The 10,149-nt window shown below is 43.4% G+C and overlaps 1 long non-coding RNA gene across 3 annotated transcripts; it reads left to right on the top strand.

Annotated features, from left to right (window-relative positions):
• The first annotated feature begins 5,701 nt into the window (after nt 1–5,701).
• LOC111268816 (uncharacterized) lies at nt 5,702–9,499 on the top strand. Of its 3 annotated transcripts, none has more exons than XR_002685420.2 (3): nt 5,764–6,562; nt 6,779–8,045; nt 8,281–9,499. It is a non-coding gene; the product is annotated as an uncharacterized LOC111268816 (long non-coding RNA). The 3 variants fall into 3 exon arrangements; XR_002685421.2 differs by having other exon boundaries at nt 5,776–6,936; nt 7,347–8,045; XR_002685419.2 differs by having other exon boundaries at nt 5,702–8,045.
• The last annotated feature ends 650 nt before the right edge of the window (nt 9,500–10,149 follow it).

Raw genomic sequence — 10,149 nt, 5'->3', positions numbered from 1 at the left:
CTTAAAATGTGTTGCAAACTTTCTTGGGATAGAGCTGCAGTTGGGGGGGGGGGGGGGTAGGGTTAGACGGTGAGCAGTGGATTGGAACCGTTTAAATGTTTTTTCATGCTGTTAGTTGGAAGGTATGGTTCGATAGGATCATTAGGATGTATCTTGATTTTGTAACTTGTATATTTGTAAGGTAAATAATTTCGCATAACGAATCGCTCCTAGAATTGCTCTAATGAACATTTCTAATTGCGAGTCTAGCTCTAAGCAGGAGCGTGAAGGGCTTTTTGCTGTTCTCGACTACCGTCATGTGCAGCTGTCCATTGATAATGCTCTAGTAGGGAAAAAAAGGTCTTAAATTATAGCTCCATAGCTTTTTTAGACATAGATCAACAATTCCATAGATTTTATCACCTATTTCTCTGTGTGAATCGCTTTTAAGCTCACATAATGGACCTCATGTATCGCGTGGCATTATATGACCAATCTGCCGTATCCCGTCGACGCTAACCCAACATGCCGGTATTTATGATCGGTTGTCGATGACACAGGTGAATACTGAATATAGCATTTGCAATGCTCGTTCTGAAAAGCACCTCTTTGTAAAACTCTATTAGCGTCATTTTATTTTCAGTGTTCGACAATGAACCTTCAAGTTTTTATCGTTGACTAACGTGAGTGCCTTTGCATGATCAATTCCCATGTGATGATTCGATGGAACTTCGCAACTGCACACCGTCACCCAACAAATCACCCGACGAGTCGTATGTCGGGAATCAAAAAAACCAGCATCTGTACGGTACGTACAGACTATTGCCGCGTAGTTTCATATTCTATGCTATACCTCGTATTATCGCCATTAAGATCCAAATGAAATATGTGCGTTCCATAGAATTAAGTTTATTCATGTGCGGTACACTTATAAAGAAAATTACAAATTTCCAGAAGATTGCTAGCTCGACGGACCGCTTTTTTCCAGTTTGAAGCCTACCTGTCTACACTGACGTATAGAAGAAAAACAAACAAAATAAGATTCATAGTCTCGTACATAGACAATGATTAATAACATCACTCGTAAAAAAAGAAAAAAGCGTCTTAGATATGTACGTTGAGAAAGTCGCTCTGCTTCTCCTTGTACAAGGCACCGCTGAGGTTTCGGCGGTTCTTATTTCTGGTTACGTAAATCAGCTATAATAAGAGTTCAACTTGCTCATCAGTTCTCGCCCTCTGAAGGCAGAAGTCCGGACTTTTACCTTCTGCATAGGAAGCTAATGGGTCGTGTTCAAGCATTAACTGTACTGGATAATTTTTCCTAATTGCTCGCTTTCTTTATTCTGGCCATCTTGACTAATTATGTATATTATGATATAAGTACGAAGAAGTCGCGAATTTCTGTTGTTTGCTTTGGACCACAAAGTAGGATGATATAGTGTCAACTGTCAAAATCAGTACATTCTGGCGATCGACGAATTCCGTTAATTTTGAAAATTCACCAACAGCTCAACGACTATATGATTTTCTCAGTTGTAATGAATCCATTCCGACCATCATTGTTATATATATAATAAATGATTTACTGGGTACCGATTATATAAACGGGCCTTCTGTTTTGTCTATGATTACCTCAAGTATGCGCAGACTGTTGTTCCTTCTCTGACAGCCATAGTTACACACTCTCACCAATGTTCTACCAAGAATCACTCCACAGCAGCTCTGACACTATCGCTATTACATAGAAATGATGAGTAACGTGACCGATCAACTGCAGCCTCTGTGAATACTATGCCTGTCTTGCGTCCTTTCTCCTAAATACTTTATGGAATCTTGGAGGATAGAGCGAACCAGGTCATTGTACCTATTACCACCGCATTAACACTGACTTGAATCCCTTCTGCCTACGCCATATAATATTTTTACAAGAATTCCTTAAGGATATTTTTCTTTGTAGTAGGGCTACAAGCGTAGGCCTTTTTCGAGTCTCTCATGACGTAGGTTTCTTTCTGTCTACAACTTTTTCTCCTGTACTGCCTACGCGTTAAGTGGCATCGTAGCGGAACAGATGTATGCATGCTGCCATTTTCATGTGCACCTTCACAAAGCCGATCTATCTTCGGTTCTTTAGAGCTGGACGTTAGGAGCTCGACGTTTGACGACAGCAAACTCTACCGTCGGCGATAACACCAGCCATCGACATCAGTAACAACCAGTTGCTCCGTTGATACGCCAGAACGTAGCGAAACCCGCCGAGAGCAAGAGGCGGCGGCGGCGACAGCCGTTTAAGAGCATTTTTCGGCCAATGCTCCATTTCCCTCCCAGTGGATCCGCAGGAGTATTCAACCGCAGCCATATATATGTAGTATGGCTGTCATGGCGGCGCTCGTAGCGCTGATCTCCTTGGCCGCCATCGCGGAAGCCGTCGTCGCTCTCGTAGCAACGAAAAGGACTGACCTAACGTTGCAGTGAGGTTGCTACCGCTATTCGCAAGAACGTTGTCAGCAGTCGTCAAACGCAACAACTATTGATTTACAACGAGCAAGCGAACGGCGAACGATGAGGATGATGACGACAGAAACAACAAGGGCGTTCTGTAAGCCCAGTTAGGCGGGCCGGCGGGCAACAATAGATTTCTCGTCAACAGGGAGAATTCGCAGTAGCAGAAGGAGCATAGCGGCGGCGTTGGAAGCGGTGCCAGCTGTAACCGATTTGCATTGCATAACATTTACTGGCTGTCTCTATATAGATGCTATGTATTTACTATAAATACAGGTATTTAGGTATGGTGGGTAAATATTGCCGAGTATATGCGACTACCCCTACTGCTGCCACCTGCGATTACGATGATGCTGTTTTTTATGATAGTGTTGTTATAGCTAATGACTATGACGGTGAAAGAGGTGTGGTTGTATGATGCTTTTATTGTCTTCGATGTCGTTGTCTGCACTAAATTCATTATGAATCGATGTACTGGCTGTTACTGCTGTTGTTGACCTCTGTACTAACTATCTACAGTGTAATTTAAGTGTCTCGTGTTTTTCGTCCCGCGTCCTCGTTGGGCATTCCACCACGCGCCTGGCTCCCAGTACGAAATAAAATATGTGTATGCCCAAGTTCGATGCTAGGTTATTGCGTAGCCCAAAAGTTCGAAGAGGAAGACGCTGTCCACTCATCTATTACTCTGTGTATTTTACCTGCGGCTCACTAAGTGTAGAGGCGCAGCGATGGCAAGATGCTGCACCATTAACGATAGAGCATTCAAATGGTTGTACTGGACTAGTGGATTAATAGATATTAGAAGTACCTGTCGTGTCGACGCTGTGAAGTTGTTCTATTAAAATGGTTTTTTTTTGAAGCTTTGTAATCGTGCTCGCACATGGCTGCATCATATCTTAGGGCAGCGAACTTTAAAATTGAATAACTTTTGAATTCCGCGCCCCTAGCAGACGAAATTCGGCTGAAAAATACTGCAGTCTCTTAGAGGTTTGCGAGTAAAAACCGGCCGAGTGTGGTCCAGTACCACTGAGTTAAGAAGGAATGACATTTTTCACTCTCGACACTCAACGCTCACTAGTCTAGTTTTTGTCTCTCGAAGGCCACAACGCTGTTTACTGAAATTTATCTAGAATTGATTAAGATATTATATAAGAAGGCCATAATTAAAGCATAATGCGTGAATGGTGTAAACGTTTCAAGAATGAAGATCTGAATGTTGAATACCAAATGAAGACCCAAAGGACAAAAACGCACTGTGGCAGTTAAGTATGCTTTTTACGAAAACAGACCTAAGAGCTCAGTCGGCTAAAACTAGTATTTCAAATGTAGCGTGTTACAAAATCATAAGCCATGTACGGAGAATGCAAAAGCCAAGTAAAAAATAGGTTCCCGGTGAATTGACTCCAGGCAAGCTGATAACGTATATGGTATACTCCACGAGCAGTTTGGGGAACTTTAGTCAATAAAAAATCTGCCTGGAGCCTACGGTCACCATAGACAAAGCGCTGGGCGCAGAAGAACCAAGCAGAGCAATAGCGTCGTCCTGAAGAGAAACCGAGTTCCGTGGTGGTGTCGAGTAAGTTCAGCCGTGAGGTGAGTGGTAGTAGTTTCAATGGCCATCAGGGATATCTGCTACTATGAGATAGTTGACGAAAATTAAGAATTGACTGAAGTGCGCATCCTGAAGTTTCTTAGGAAGTTAATGGACCGTTGGCACGACAGTCAAAAGTATGCAGCCTGCTTACTTTACGAGAATGCTAGAGCTCGTCGCCATGCCTCAACTATTTTTCGAACTAAGTAAAGGATATCTAATGTTGGTCTCTATCGATGTCCTTGTGAGCGAAAGGGCTTTCCATGTTCTAAAAAGGGCTACTGGTAGGCAGGCTTATCTCACTGTTTATTTACTTGAAGTCTGTAAAAGTCGCGTATTATATTATCACCCAAGTTCAACTAGTTTCCAGGTTATTCAATTTCGATGTCTGCCGAATTAGCATGTAACAGCCTAATAGATTCGTTATGACTGGTTCATCGTATCTATACAAAGATGGTTATCTTCAATTATGGTCAACCAACCAATAAGGATGGATATCCAACTAATGTTCAAAACCATCTAGGGACATAGCTCAGCTTAGGGTCCTACGCGAAGTAAAAGTTCCGCTTGCAAACCTATTGTAACAGAAGATCTACATCAACTTTATGAAGTTCTGGAAAGCGAAAAAATATTATTCTTTAATATTCAAAGAATTTAAAGAAAGCGCTGGCCACTTCAACAATCCGCAAATACGTTCTGGAGTCGACGCATCCCTGTTGATCGCACAAAAGCTGAACAGTCAAGACACGTCGTCCGCCGTGCCTCATAATGCGAGCATCACAGCTCAGTACGCGGTCTTTCATCGCGATGATCAACTCAGCTTGGGAGTTCACTCCTGCAGCGACCACGTACGTACGCACGCACGCACGCAACACACGGATTTGCCGTTTTTTTGATGTCGAATACCCAATAACACTCGTAAATTCAGCTCCAGGCGTGTAGAGCTCCCCCCCCCCCATCTTGTACAAACCGCTGTTTCCACTTCAGTAGAACGATTCTGGCGGACTCAGCTTTTTGGGAGGACAACTATCATACAGCCTTGTCGTGTCCGAGTTCGTCATCTGAGAAGCGAACCACGTGTGGGGGGTGCATCCGGAGGTACCTTCAAACTGTGGCCCGTCAGTTAGCTATTTCCTTCCCTTAGTGAGTCGTGGAAGCCCTTCAACCCACTTCATTGGCTTCCCTTCGTCGAACGTCAATAGGAGCGAATTGCTATGGACAAGGATTTTAGCCAAGCTTGTCGCTATTGCGTCTATATGAGCTGTCATCTTATCGCTTCCACTAGCATAAAGCGAGCCAGCTTGGCTCTTATCGGTAGCAAGCAGAATTAAGCGGCCGCTCTGTAGCGGTCGCCTGTTGGCTCGTATAGGAGTACCTGTGTATTTTTAATAATTATTATTATACTTTTTTCGTATTAGTATATATTCCGATTGAATTGGATCTTTAAAGATGGCGTATCTTACTATCTACATCGGCGTGTCGTGTTATTCGGTGGGCAAACTGGGCTTGCTTGTACTCATATAATGTTCTTTTTCCTGGAAGAAGGCTTTTCTTTAGGATGCTTTGTTAGCAGGAACGGCTTTTGTCACTCGTGCAGTCGCTAGCTTTGCCAGTCCGTTAAACCTCGAACGAAATACGAGGAAATAACATTAATTAGACTATGTTTACGGGCTGCTTCGAAGCAGAACTTCAAGGAAGAGGTATATGCATATACGTGTTTCAATTAGGAGATTATTTCGTGTTTAAGTAATCATAATTTTGTTTATTTTAGTCGAATACATTTGCTCTTTGGATATACTGGCTTTGAGGAATTAGAGAAATAACCGAGTAGTTATTACCGAGTTACCGAGTATTACCGAGTAGCTGCGAACTAAACAACACGCAAAGCGTGGATAACAGACCGTGGTAAACCGATAAAAGTTCTGATCATTCAATGCAAAAAATGGGTTAACTCCCGAATTGAACTTCTGTCACAAATAGGCTGTATCTGCAAGCGGGTATCTTAAGGAGCCGCAAATATTAAGGACGCATTGAGGACGTTTACTCCTGAGTAAACTCTTGTGTGATATTTAGGGCTGGTTGTTGTTGTCGTTGTTGCTGAAACTATTGTGCGTAACAAAAAACGAATTTGGAATCATTAGAGCTTGAGTAGCAGTGTGCATGTTTTGATACGAAGAACGTGATATTCCGATGGGTACGAAGCAATACATACCCTCCGAGATGGATAGCTATATAGCTAATATTGCCCACCACAACGAACGCCATAGCAATACAACGGGATATTTACGTACCTGCACGCTCGCACGTGCATCTGTCAAGTGTCATCCCGTTTAACGTGCTCGCTCGGTCATACTCTGCTGTTGTAGCCGTGACTACTGTGCGTTCGCTATTACCGTGAATGTTCGATGAACGGATCTACGCACTCATTGCTACCCTTCAGATTGAGTGCATTTTTTCGCTCGTTTCTGCCGCGGTGCTCATCCTAAATAAGCTGTCGGTCTATACGTTTGTTTGTCTCTCTGTAGAAACTTTGCTAGAGAGCTTTTGTATCAATTTAATGATGACTTAAATCGGGTTGATTTCGTTAGTTATCTCGCGATTCCTATTTACCACCTATATTGCATCCTCGTATTGATGATGGTTCATACACACCCAAACGTCTACTGAGTTGTTGTTTATTTTTATTACTAACATGATTACGTGGGATAGAATAACAGGAACCGAATCACCAGCAGCGAGTGTTCTGGCCGAAGCTGCAGCGGTTGACAACAACAACAACACCAAATAGGCAAAATAGCAACAAAAACGCTATTGTGGACGAACGAGGATGATGCCGCTGCGATGCAGCTGCTGCCGCTACCGCTACGGTAATTGCAGCTGCAGCCTTAATGTATTGCTTCGATGTGTGCTTGTTGCTTTCATTACTTCCATGCGGTTGATAAACTTTTGTTGCTGCCACTGTCGCCGCCGTTGCTGCTTGATAGCCGTCTTGTTATATGGCAACAAGTCCACTTGGGCTATTAAGGCTTATGGCTACCACCGTTACGAATGTTCTATAGCTCTTAGAAGTAGAAGATATAGCGCCTGCTGGCGTAGTCGGCCGTTCCGGCGACTTTTGCCGAAATCTTACTGTGTTTCTCTGATCATTTTTTGTGTGTTGTTGTCCTCATTGACGACGTTTACATTGTTGACGCCATGGCTTGAATTGCTATTGCGGCTTCGGTCGTAGTCATTGCCGCGTTGTTCACTGTTGCCGTCGTTGTTGTGCGCTTACCAGGTCGTGCGTGAGGATATCTGTTAAGAGCGTTCGAGCGTTACGAAACGACGAGTGGTAGCGATGAGTTGCGGTGTGCGCGGGCGCAACGGCGGCGCGTTGGGCGGCAACATGGAGAGACTGGCGCTAGTGATGTAGCGGTGAAGCACTATGTCGAAGGATGCCCTTCCAGTGGACTTCACATATAGATCCAGCAGTAGCAGCAGACAAGCCTCAAAAAAGTCGACATCGCTAACAACGACGACGACGACGACGACGACAATAACAACAAAATCAACAGCAGAAAGTCAACTGCGAGAGCAGACAATAGCGTTGACGGTGCCTCGGTTAGTACGACAACGGCAGCGGCAGCGGCAGCGGCAGCGGCAGTGGCAACGACTGCATCACCGTATCGGCGGTTTCCACGAAGGACCGATGAGGACCACCCAACCATTCGACGGCCTGCTCGAATCATTGCTTGTGCTAATGTGTAGTATAACCATTGTTGAACACCCGTTGCCACCGCTGATGATAACATTTCTCATGTATTCCATTCTCACATGAGTGTTCAAGGCTAACACCTCGTGCGTCTTATTTCGTGGCAGCAATGGCAAAGGGAAGAAAAGGCAGCATCGACAGGGGACGGGGATCAGGTGGTCGATGAAGTAGGTGATGAGAGATGAGGCCACGCAAACACGGAATCACCCACCGGATAGATTAAAAGTCCGCTTTATGTATATATATATATATATATATATATATATTATGTTTCAATTTGACTAAGCCTAAGTTTTTGCATAAACGATATGACTCTATTTATGTAGCTATAAAGTTTGCTATTCAACTGCTTGGCTTGACCCTATTTTCAAGGAAAGCAAATAGATTTCAGAGTAACGCGCGCCCATTAATTATTATTTATTAAATTAACAATTTAGTAACTAGTGATTTAACTTTTCAGTGCGGAAAAACTTACTTAGTGGGAAGACGTGCTTATTCCAATAGCTCAACGGAGGGTTTACCCAATATTTTCAACGATCTGCGTATCAAAGACGCGTTATTAAATTAGTGCAAAAACACTTACCATTACTGTTTTTTTTGGCTCTGCTTAGAGGTTATTTTATAATTGCGCTCATAATTATCAAGAATTTAAATTTAACAAAAAAGAAGACGGTGCCTCTTTTTTGCGTAAGGGTAAAATTCTCAGCACTGTCACCCTGCTAAACTCATGTTGCTTGTGACTCTGTCTTCAGCTAACATCATATCTTTACATTAGGCCATTAAAGGCCATTACGGCAGAGGGTTAAGCAGACAAGTCAAATTATCTAAACAACGCCCGTGCAGTCCTGAAAGACCGTTTCTAGTCACAGCCTTACATCAGCAAATCTAGTTTAAGCACCGGGCGACGCATAAGATTCCCCACAGAAAGGCTTAGTTCCACTGGTTTCTCTATTATTTAAAAGTTACTCAAGAACAGTCATTTTGAACTTAGATTATTATCGCGTCTTATTAGTCGTTAGTATCGTTTTCTTGTGCCAAAAAAGATTAAGCAAATTCATATAATTAACGCTTGAACTGGAGAAGAAAAATAGGAAGGCTTTCTCAGTTTAAAAATAAACGTACGGCACGAGTGATTAGGCAGACGACCAATACATTGAATGAGGTGTTATTTTGCCACAGTAATAACAATCGAATTGTCATCATTATGAAGCTGCAATGTCCCGTACTTCGAGTCTTCACATAGTAACTAGTCAACAGCAAGCGTCATAAACGCGTAAGACTTATGACATTATTCCCCGATACATACCACTGTAGATCCTTCCACGATTTTAATGACGCTAGCGGACTCGACGCCGATTCTCGAAACCAGCGATGACCTACCTGTCTATTTTGATCTCAAGTTCTAGTCACCGGCATAACTTGTCGAACAAAACTTACCTATGTATTTACTCTTGTGGTCTTCTCCTGTATTTGGCGGGTGCATTGTCGTGCAGCGATGTCGCTATGTATTTACTATAGCTGGTTTTTCAACCTTGCGTTATAATAACATATGGGTACTTCTGTTGTTCTATGCAGGCAGCCCAAAGCAAAAGTGTACAGAACTGATGTCTTTAAAATGTACTATTTTCTTTACCGATCCGATACATAAATAAAACGATGACCTGTCCGAAGACGTTGTCGATGGCATCGTCCTGATTAATGTTAGACGGTATAGCACGAATTTCTGTTTCGTCTTCTGCTGTCGAATTGCCTTTGTTCCCTACTAAAGAGAACCTGCTTCCAGCCTTCTTCCGTTCCGCCGGGTCAACCTCACATTAACCATGATCATTGCCGCAACGTCATCGTCGGCTACCACCATCATGGCCGCAGCTCCTATACTTTCACGGTGGCCTCTCCATACGCTATACAACATATCCATATTATTACTTATTACTGACGCCGATGGAGATGAGCAACTTCAGCATTAGTCGATTCGTCACCTTTTCCCATCATTGTTCTGCGGCTGCATCTCCTCAGCGGTAGCTCTGCCCCCGGCGTCAGTGCTGCCACTGTCGCTACTTCGTCACCCGTATCTTTCTCGTCGTAACGACACATCTTCGATGATTTGTTCGTGGTCAGTTCGATACGCTCGCCATTGCCTTTGTCGCGTTTGTTTACCTCTTCTTGCTTCAACTCTCAGCTTGACTCTGGCGTCTTCTTCCTGTGATCAACATTATCATTTTTGTTGCCCGCTGCTTCTCTGTCGCACCTTGTCGGCAGCCAGCGGCTTCAAGTAGTTGGCTTTATTGCTTGCTCGTTTGTTGATTGCCGAGATTGGCGCTCGTTGATA

Source organism: Varroa jacobsoni, unplaced genomic scaffold (assembly GCF_002532875.2).
Source record: "Varroa jacobsoni isolate VJ856 unplaced genomic scaffold, vjacob_1.0 scaffold_1322, whole genome shotgun sequence".
Lineage (NCBI taxonomy): Eukaryota > Metazoa > Arthropoda > Arachnida > Mesostigmata > Varroidae > Varroa > Varroa jacobsoni.
The sequence above is the reverse complement of the archived record's forward strand: the minus strand, read 5'-3'. Positions and strand labels throughout refer to the sequence as shown.